Source organism: Bos indicus x Bos taurus, chromosome 29 (assembly GCF_003369695.1).
Source record: "Bos indicus x Bos taurus breed Angus x Brahman F1 hybrid chromosome 29, Bos_hybrid_MaternalHap_v2.0, whole genome shotgun sequence".
Classification (NCBI taxonomy): Eukaryota; Metazoa; Chordata; class Mammalia; order Artiodactyla; family Bovidae; genus Bos; species Bos indicus x Bos taurus.
In genome coordinates, this window is record NC_040104.1 from 13,189,770 (window position 1) to 13,199,349 (window position 9,580).

Genomic DNA, 9,580 nt, shown 5'->3' on the forward strand with positions numbered 1-9,580 from the left:
GTGAGGTACTTCACGAAGAGCTAGTTCCCTTTTGCCCCACACCCAGTCAACAGGTCTCTACCACATATGCCTGCTCTGTCCTTTCCAGTCCTACTTGGTAAGTGATGGCCCCAGTGGATCCCTGAGCCATCCTCCTCCTCCAAGGCACACAACCCCTTCCTTGGCCTCCAATGCTGCTGGGGAGAATGCAACGCATGTATCAGGAGACCCAGGGTACACAGAGACTTCAGCCTTTCTGAGCTTCTCCATAGGTGGGGCTACAAACTGTTTGCTTGGACCTGCCATGGTTAGGCACTTTTGCAGTGGAAGCATCCGTTCTTTCCACCTGGAGGCCCTCAGTAGATGCCTCAGCTGAGACAGCAGGGGTCAGAAGTTGATTTCCTTTCAGATTGACTGGTTTGATCTCCTTGTGGTATAAGGAACTCTCAAGAATCTTCTCAAGCACCACAGTTCAAAAGCTCAATTCTTTGGTGTTCACTGTTTCTTATGGTCCAGATATCACATCTGTACCTTATTACTAGAAAAACCATAGCTTTGACACTACAGACTTCTATAGCAAAGTGAGTCTCTGCTTTTTAATACACTGTGCAGGTTTTTCATAGCCTTTCTTCCTTCCAAGGAGCAAGTGTGTTTTAATTTTTTGGCTGCACTCAAGGTCCATATTGATTTTGGAGCCCAAGGAAATAAAATCTGCCCACTCTTTCCACTTTTCCCTCATCTATATGCCATGAAGTGGTGGTACTGGATGCCATGAATGTTGAGTACCTTTTTGTGAATGGTTTTTTGAATGTTGAGTTTAAACTAGTTTTTTCATCTCCTCTCCTCACTGAGAGGCTCTTTAGTTCTTCTTTGCTTTCTATTATTAGGGTAGTGTCATCTTCATATCTGTGGATGTTGATACTTCTCCCAGCAATCTTGATTCCAGCTTCTGATTTATCCAGAGCGCATATTGAATGATGTATCCTACATATAAGTTACATAACCAGACAATGTATACCTTGTCATGCTCCTTTCCCAACTTTAAATCTTTCAGTTATTCCGTGTCTGATTCTAACTGCTGCCTTTTGACCTACATACAGACTTGTTAGGAGAAAGAGAAGGTGATCTGGTACTCCCATTTCCTTAAGAATTTTCCACAGTTTGTTGTAGTCCACACAGTGAAAAGATTTAGCATAGTCAGTGAAGCAGATGGAAATGCTTTTCTGGGATTCCCTTGCTTTCTCTATGATCCAATGGATGTTGGCAATTTGATCTCTGGTTATTCAAACCAGTTTGTATATCTAAAAGTTCTCAGTTCATGTACTGTTGAAACTTAGCTTGAAGGATATTGAGTATGACCTTGCTAGCAAGTGAGATGAGCACAATGGCAGGATAGGTTGAACATTCTTTGGCATTGCCTTTCTTTTGCATTGGAAAGAAAAATGAATTTTCCAGCACTGTGGCCACTGATGAGTTTTCCAAATTTGCTGACATTGAATGCAGCACATTTGCAATCTCATTCTTTAGGAATTTAAAACAACTCATTTGGAATTCCATCACCTTCCCTAGTTTTTCTTGTAGTGATGCTTCCTAAAGCCCACTTGACTACATACTCCAGTATATCTGGCTTTATGTGAGTGACCCCAGCATTATCCCTATCCTGGTCATTATGACCATTTTTGTATAGTTCTTCTGTGCATTCTTGCCACCTCTTCTTAATCTCATCTGCTTCTGTTAGATCTTTAACTTTTATGTCCTTTATTGTGCCAATCTTTCCACGAAGTGTCCCTCTGGTATTTCCACTTTTTTTGAAAAGATATATACTCTTTACAAGTCTATTGTTTTCCTATAAATCTTGCACTATTCACTTATGAAAACTTTCTTATCACTCCTTGCTATTGTCTAGAAGTCTGCATTCCATATGGTATATCTTTCCCTTTCTCTTCTTATTTTCTCAGCTGTTTTTAAGGCCTCCTCAGGCAACCACTTTGCCTTCTCACATTTGTTTTTCTTGAGGATGGTTTTGGTGACCACCTCCCATACAATGTTGCAAACCTCCATCCATAGTTCTTCAGGCTAACAAACCTAATCCCTTGAATCTATTTTTCATCTCCACTGTATAATCATAAGGGATTTGACTTAGGTCATAGCTGAATGTTCTAGTGGTTTTCCTTACTTTCTTTAATTTAAGCCTGAATATTGCTTGCTTCTGCCTAACCATTGGTGTCAGATCACCATCCACCACTCCCAGTGGGTGTGGAGCAAAAACAATTTGAGGACTGTTACCCTGGGTTTGTGCTTGGCTTTTCACATGCTTAGCTGTGTGAGCTTGATCAAGTATCTTAACCTCAGTTTTCTCATCTGGAAAATGGGCACCGTGGTGATTATTTCACCTTCTAGATTGCATGTGTGCCTGCAAAGAGCAAGTGGCCCTGAGAGGGCTTTCTGAGTTCCTGAGTCTGGAACAAATATGAATTATTCCACCACCTGTAAGAAGGAAAACTTTTTAGAGGTTATGGCTGCCATCCCCAAGGCTAAATAATGATTCAAGCCAAATGACATCTATCTCTGAACCCTGACCAGAACCTGACTGAGCCGATGCTTCTGTTTTCTGGGCTCCCACAGGAGCTAATGATTACTGGCTCAGAATACTCCCTTCCTCAGCCTTACCAGTCATGCTTTCCTTTTCAACTACTTCTCCCCTTAAATCACACTGCAAGGAGAGTCATAAAGTCAGTTTCCCACATCTCCAGCATAGCAACAAGTAGCTGTTATGGCTACTTGTCATAGCAACAACTATGGCAACCTGTACAGTCCAATCTCAGCCTGTTAAATGAATCTTTCCCCATTTGCCCCCTCATGTTTAAATTACCTATAGTTGCCTTAGTATCCTTCCTATGCTTGCTGTTTAATGTCAAAATATGTGTGGACCTCATCTTGTTTTCTTTCCCAAGCATAATTCCAACCATGCAATTAAGTAACCAAACATTTAGTCATCTAACTACCCACAGGAATTGACAAAAGCAAACCACCCATCATGCATTTTTGCTTGCCCCAAAACACCACTGAAGTGATCTCCTGAAACAATGTGATACATTGTTTCATTGGCATGTGATACATTGGCATGTACACTCCAGAAGGGACACTTTTTTCTGAATTTTTTTTCCATCTAGTGCAGAATGTCAATCATAAGCCTGGCCCTCCAGCAGCTGGTCACCTAATTTTTGCAGACTCAGCCCACTCCATATCCCTTCCACATCTCTCAGTAAAATCTAGAGAACAGATTCAGTCAAAGTTCTCACTCCTGCAGAAAACAGATTTTTTTTTTAGTTTGTTTTTTTTAGAAAACAATATTTGGTAACACATTCAAAATCATGTGCTCCTTGCCTTGGATTCAAGGACCTGCACCAGAGGATGGGAAGCCTCCCCTTCCACCTAAATCTTTCAGCACTCCCACCAGGGCCACAGGCTTGACTGGACCCCAAAGACTTCTGCCTGCTCCCTGATGTCCTCTGTACATCAGTTAAGTTCAGTCTCCCAGTCATGTCCAACTCTTTGCTATATCATGGAGTGCCGCATGCTAGGTTGCTTGCTCAAACTCATCTTCATCATGTTGGTGATGCCACCCAACAATCTCATCTTCTGTCTTCCCCTTTGCCTTCTGCCTTTAATCTTTCCCTGCATCAGGGTCTTTTCTAATAAGTCAGTTCTTCCCATCAGGTGGGCAAAGTATTAGAGGTTCAGCTTCAGCATCGGTCCTTCCAATGAATATTCAGGACTTATTTCCTTTAGCATGGACTGGTTGGATCTCCTTGCAGTCCAAGAGACTCTCAAGAGTCTTGTCCAACACCACAATTTAAAAGTATCAATTCTTTGGTACTCAGCTTTCTTTATGGTCCAACTCTCACATACACTCATGATTCCTCCATTTTAGTTGACATAAAGGAGTAAAGGACACATTTATCCTCCTGTCTCAAATAACTCCAAAGTAGAAAAGACAAATGAAAGAGCATTGTATTACATCAAACATCTGGCAGCAGAGAATGCATTTCTGAGGCAGGGAGCAAGCAAGGAGAGTTCTACAATTGCCCCAACTCTAGAAATACTTTCCAACACATACAACACATACCCAGGCAGAGACAAACAGTCTCCCCAAGAAGACAGATTTATGACTCTATATAGACAGAGTTCATAGGAGAGAGTGACATACAGAGAACTGTAGGAAGGTACAGGTGATACCCTTCCAGTTTTCAGCAGAGAGTTTATAGTACTGATCTGAATTATAGGGAACAATCCTTGAGTCTGAAATTGCACCAAGTCTAATTGTGTCCCCACTCACCAGCGTGGAAATTACTCATTTTTTAATATAAATTCATTTATTTTAATTGGAGGCTAATTGTTTTACAATATTATATTGGTTTTGCCATACATGGACATGAATCTGCATGGGTGTACATGTGTTCCCCATCCTGAATCCCCCTCCCACGTCCCTCCCCATCCCATCCCTCTGGGTCATCACAGTGCACCAGCCCCGAGAATCCTGTATCATGCATCAAACCTGGACTGGCGATTCATTTCACGTATGATAATATACATGTTTCAATGCCATTCTCCCAAATCATCCCACCCTCGCCCTCTCCCACAGAGTCCAGAAGACTGTTCTATACATCTCTGTCTCTTTTGCTGTCTCATACACAGGGTTATTGTTACCATCTTTCTAAATTCCATATATATGCAATAGTATACTGTATTGGTGTTTTTCTTTCCGGCTGACTTCACTCTGTATAATAGGCTCCAGTTTCATCCACCTCATTAGAACTGATTCAAATGTATTCTTTTTAATGGCTGAGTAATATTCCATTGTGTATATGTACCACAACGTTCTTATCTATTCGTCTGCTGATGGACATCTAGGTTGCTTCCATGTCCTGGCTTTTATAAACAGTGCTGAGATTAACATTGGGATACACGTGTCTCTTTCAATTCTGGTTTCCTTGGTGTGTATACCCAGCAGTGGGATTGCTGGGGCGTATGGCAGTTCAATTCCCAGTTTTTTAAGGAATCTCCACACTGTTCTCCATAGTGGCTGTACTAGTTTGCATTACCACCAACAGTGTAAGAAGGTTCCCTTTTCTCCATAACCTCTCCAGCACTTACTCCTTGTAGACTTTTGGAAAGCAGCCAAAACTATAGTTGAATAGTAGTGGTGAGAGTGAGCACCCTTGTCTTCTTCCTGACTTTAGAGGAAATGCTTTCAATTTTTCACCATTGAGGATAATGTTTGCTGTGGGTTTGCCATATATAGCTTTTATTATGTTGAGGTATGTTCCTTCTAGTCCTGCATTCTGGAGGGTTTTATCATAAACGGATGTTGAATTTTTTCAAAGGCTTTCTCTGCATCTATTGAGATAATCATATGGCTTTTATTTTTCAATTTTTTAATGTGGTGTATTATGTTGATTGATTTGCGGATATTGAAGAATACTTGCATACCTGGGATAAAGCCCACTTGGTCATGGTGTATGATCTTCTTAATGTGTTGTTGGATTCTGATTGCTAGAATTTTGTTAAGGATTTTTGCATCTATGTTCATCAGTGATATTGGCCTGTAGTTTTCTTTTTTTGTGGTATCTTTGTCCGGTTTTGGTATTAGGGTGATGGTGGCCTCATAGAATGAGTTTGGCAGTTTGTCTTCCTCTGCAATTTTCTGGAAGAGTTTGAGTAGGATAGGTGGTAGCTCTTCTCTAAATTTTTGGTAGAATTTAGCTGTGAAGCCATCTGGTCCTGGGCTTTTGTTTGCTGGAAGATTTCTGATTACAGTTTCAATTTCCGTGCTTGTGATGGGTCTGTTAAGATTTTCTGTTTCTTCCTGGTTCAGTTTCGGAAAGTTTATTTTTCTAAGAATTTGTCAATTTCTTCCAAGTTGTCCATTTTATTGGCATATAATTGCTGATAGTAGTCTCTTATGATCCTTTGTATTTCTGTGTTGTCTGTTGTGGTCTCTCCATTTGCATTTCTAATTTTATTGATTTGATTTTTCTCCCTTTGTTTCTTGATGAGTCTGGCTAATGGTTTGACAATTTTATTTATCCTTTCAAAGAACCAGCTTTTGGCTTTGTTGATTTTTGCTATGGTCTCTTTTGTTTCTTTTGCATTTATTTCTGCCCGCATTTTGAAGATTTCTTTCCTTCTACTAACCCTGGGGTTCTTCATTTCTTCCTTTTCTAGTTGCTTTAGGTGTAGAGTTAGGTTATTTATGTGACTTTTTTCTTGTTTCTTGAGGTATGCCTGTATCGCTATGAACCTTCCCCTTAGCACTGCTTTTACAGTGTCCCACAGGTTTTGGATTGTTGTGTTTTCATTTTCATTTGTTTCTATGCATATTTTGATTTCTTTTCTGATGTCTTCTGTGATTTGTTGGTTATTCAGCAGTGTGTTGTTCAGCCTCCATATGTTGGAATTTTTAATAATTTTCCTCCTGTAATTGAGATCTAATTTTATCTGCCTTGTGGTCAGAAAAGATGCTTGGAAGGATTTCAATATTTTTGAAATTACCAAGGCTAGATTTATGGCCCAGGATGTGATTTATCCTGGAGAAGGTTCCGTGTGCGCTTAAGAAAAAGGTGAAATTCATTGTTTTGGGGTGAAATGTCCTATAGATATCAATTAGGTCTAACAGGTCTATTGTATCATTTAAAGTTTGTGTTTCCTGGGTAATTTTCTGTTTAGTTGATCTATCCATAGGTGTGAGTGGGGTATTAAAGTCTCCCACTATTATTCTGTTATTGTTAATTTCCACTTTCATACTTGTTAGCATTTGTCTTTCATATTGCAGTGCTCCCATGTTGGGTGCCTTTATATTTATAACTGTTATATCTTCTTCTTGGATTGATATTTAGATCATTATGTAGTGTCCTTCTTTGTCTCTTTTCAAATCCTTTGCTTTAAAGTCTATTTTATCTGATATGAGTATTGCTACTCCTGCTTTCCTTTGGTCTCTATTTGAGTGGAATATCTTTTTCCAGTCCTTCACTTTCAGTCTGAATGTGTCTCTTGTTTCGAGGTGGGTCTCTTGTAGACAACACATTTTTTTTTAATCCATTCAGCCAGTCTTTGTCTTTTGTTTGGTGCACTCAACCCATTTACATTTAAGGTAATTATTGATAAGTATTATCCCATTGCCATTTACTTTATTGTCCTGAGTTCAAGTTTATACACTCTTTCTGTGTTTCCTGTTTAGAGAAAATCCTTTAACATTTTTTGGAGAGCTGGTTTGGTGGCACTGAATTCTCTCAGCTTTTGCTTTTCTGTAAAGTTTTTGATTTCTCTTTCATATTTGAATCAGATCCTTGCTTGGTACAGTAATCTGGGATGTAGGTGTTTTTCTTTCATCACTTTAAGTATCCCCTGCCATTCCCTCCTGGCATGAATAGTTTCTATTCAAAGATCAGCTGTTACCCTTATGGGAATGCCCTTGTGTGCTATTTGTTGTTTTTTCCTTGCTGCTTTTAATATTTGTTCTTTGTGTTTGATCTTTGTTTAATATGGTCTTTGATATTTGATTAATATGTGTCTTGGGGTGTTTCGCCTTGGATTTATCCTGTTTGGGACTCTCTGGGTTTCTTGGACTTGCCTGATTATTTCCTTCCCCAATTTAGGGAAGTTTTCAATTATTATCTCAAATATTTTCTCATGGTCTTTCTTTTTGTCTTCTTCTGGGACTCCTATGATTCGAATGTTGGGGTGTTTAACATTGTCCCAGAGGACTCTGAGATTGTCTTCATTTCTTTTAATTCATTTTTCTTTTTTCCTCTCTGTTTCATTGATTTCTAACATTCTATCTTCTACCTCACTTATCCTATCTTCTGCCTCTGTTATTCTATTCTTGGTTCCCTCCATAGTGTTTTTGACCTCATTTATTGCATTTTCATTATATATTGACTCTTTTTTATTTCTTCTAGGTCCTTGTTAAACCTTTCTTTCATCTTCTGAATACTTGTCTCCAGGTTATTTATCTGTAATTCCTTTTTGTTTTCAAGATTTTGGATCATTTTCACATTCATTATTTGGAATTCTTTATCAGGTAGATATCCTATCTCTTCCTCTTTTGTTTGGTTTGGTGGACATTTACCTTGTTCCTTTACCTGCTGGATATTTTTCTGCCTGTTCATCTTGTTATTGCTGTGTTTGGGATCACCTTTCTGTCTTCTGGCAGTTTGTGGAGTTCTCTTGATTGTGGAGTTTCCTCACTGTGGGTGGGGTTGGACAGGTGGCTTGTCAAGGTTTTCTGGTTAGGGAAGCTTGTGTCTGTGTTCTTGTGGGTAGAGCTGGATTTCTTCTCTCTGAAGTGCAATGAAGTGTCCAGTAATGAGTTATGAAATGTCAACGGGTTTGGAGTGACTTTGGGCAGCTTGTATGTTGAAGCTCAGGGCTATGTTCCTGTGTTGCTGGAGAATTTGCATGGTATGTCTTTCTCTGGAACTTGTTGGTCTTTGGGTGGTGCTTGGTTTCAGTGTAGGTAGGGAGGCATTTGATGAGCTCCTATCGATTAATGCTCCCTGGACTCAGTTCTCTGGTGATCTCAGGATTTGGACTTAAGCCTCCCGCCTCTGGTTTTCAGTCTTATTCTTACAGTAGCCTCAAGACTTCTCCATCTATAGAGCACCAATAATAAAACATCTAGGTTAAAGATGAAAAGTTTCTCCACAGTGAGGGACACCCAGAGAGGTTCACAGAGTTACATGGAGAAGAGAATAGGGAGAAGGGAGATAGAGGTGACCAGGAGTAGAAGAGGGGGACTCAAAAGAGGCGAGAGCAAGCTAGCCAGTAATCACTTCCTTATGTGCTCTTGAAAGTATGGATCCCTCAGAGTTGTTCACAGAGTTACACAGAGAAGAGAAGAGGGAGGAAATAGACAGGGGTGGCCAGGGGTATAAAGGGGGGAATCAAAAGGAGGGAAACAGATCCAGCCAGTAATCCATTCCCTAAGTGTTCTCCTCAGTCCAGAACACAAAAAGAGATTCAGCCCCTCCGCGCCCCGCCCCCCCGCGCTGGGGGCGGCCCGGCGGCAGCGCACGCTTCCTGCGGGCGCGGCGGCCGTGGGCGCGGAGCTGCCGGGCGGAGCCGGGCCGCCGAGCCGGAGCCCCGACCTAGAGCGTGCCGGTTTTTTTTTAAAAAAAAAAAAAACCAAAAAGAGATTCACAGAGTTAGGTAGAGAAGACAAAGGGGATGGAAGAGACAGAGGCGACCTGGTAGAGAAAAAGGAGATCCAAAGGGGGAGAGAGCGAGCCAGAGATCTTGCTCCCAAGTAAAAATGGTTTCTGAAGATTGGGTTCTTAAAGGTACAAAATTGATAACAAATACCAAAAAGCAAAGATTACAAATCTAGAGTAGAGGTTGAATTCTCAAAAATATAATATTAAGGAAAAAAACAAAGTCACAAAAATTATATATATATATATATATATATATATATATATATCAGATCAGTTGCTCAGTCATGTCTGACTCTTTGTGACCCCATGTATCGCAGGCCTCCCTGTCCATCACCAACTCCCGGAGTTCACTCAGACTCACATCCATCGAGTCAGTGATGCCATCC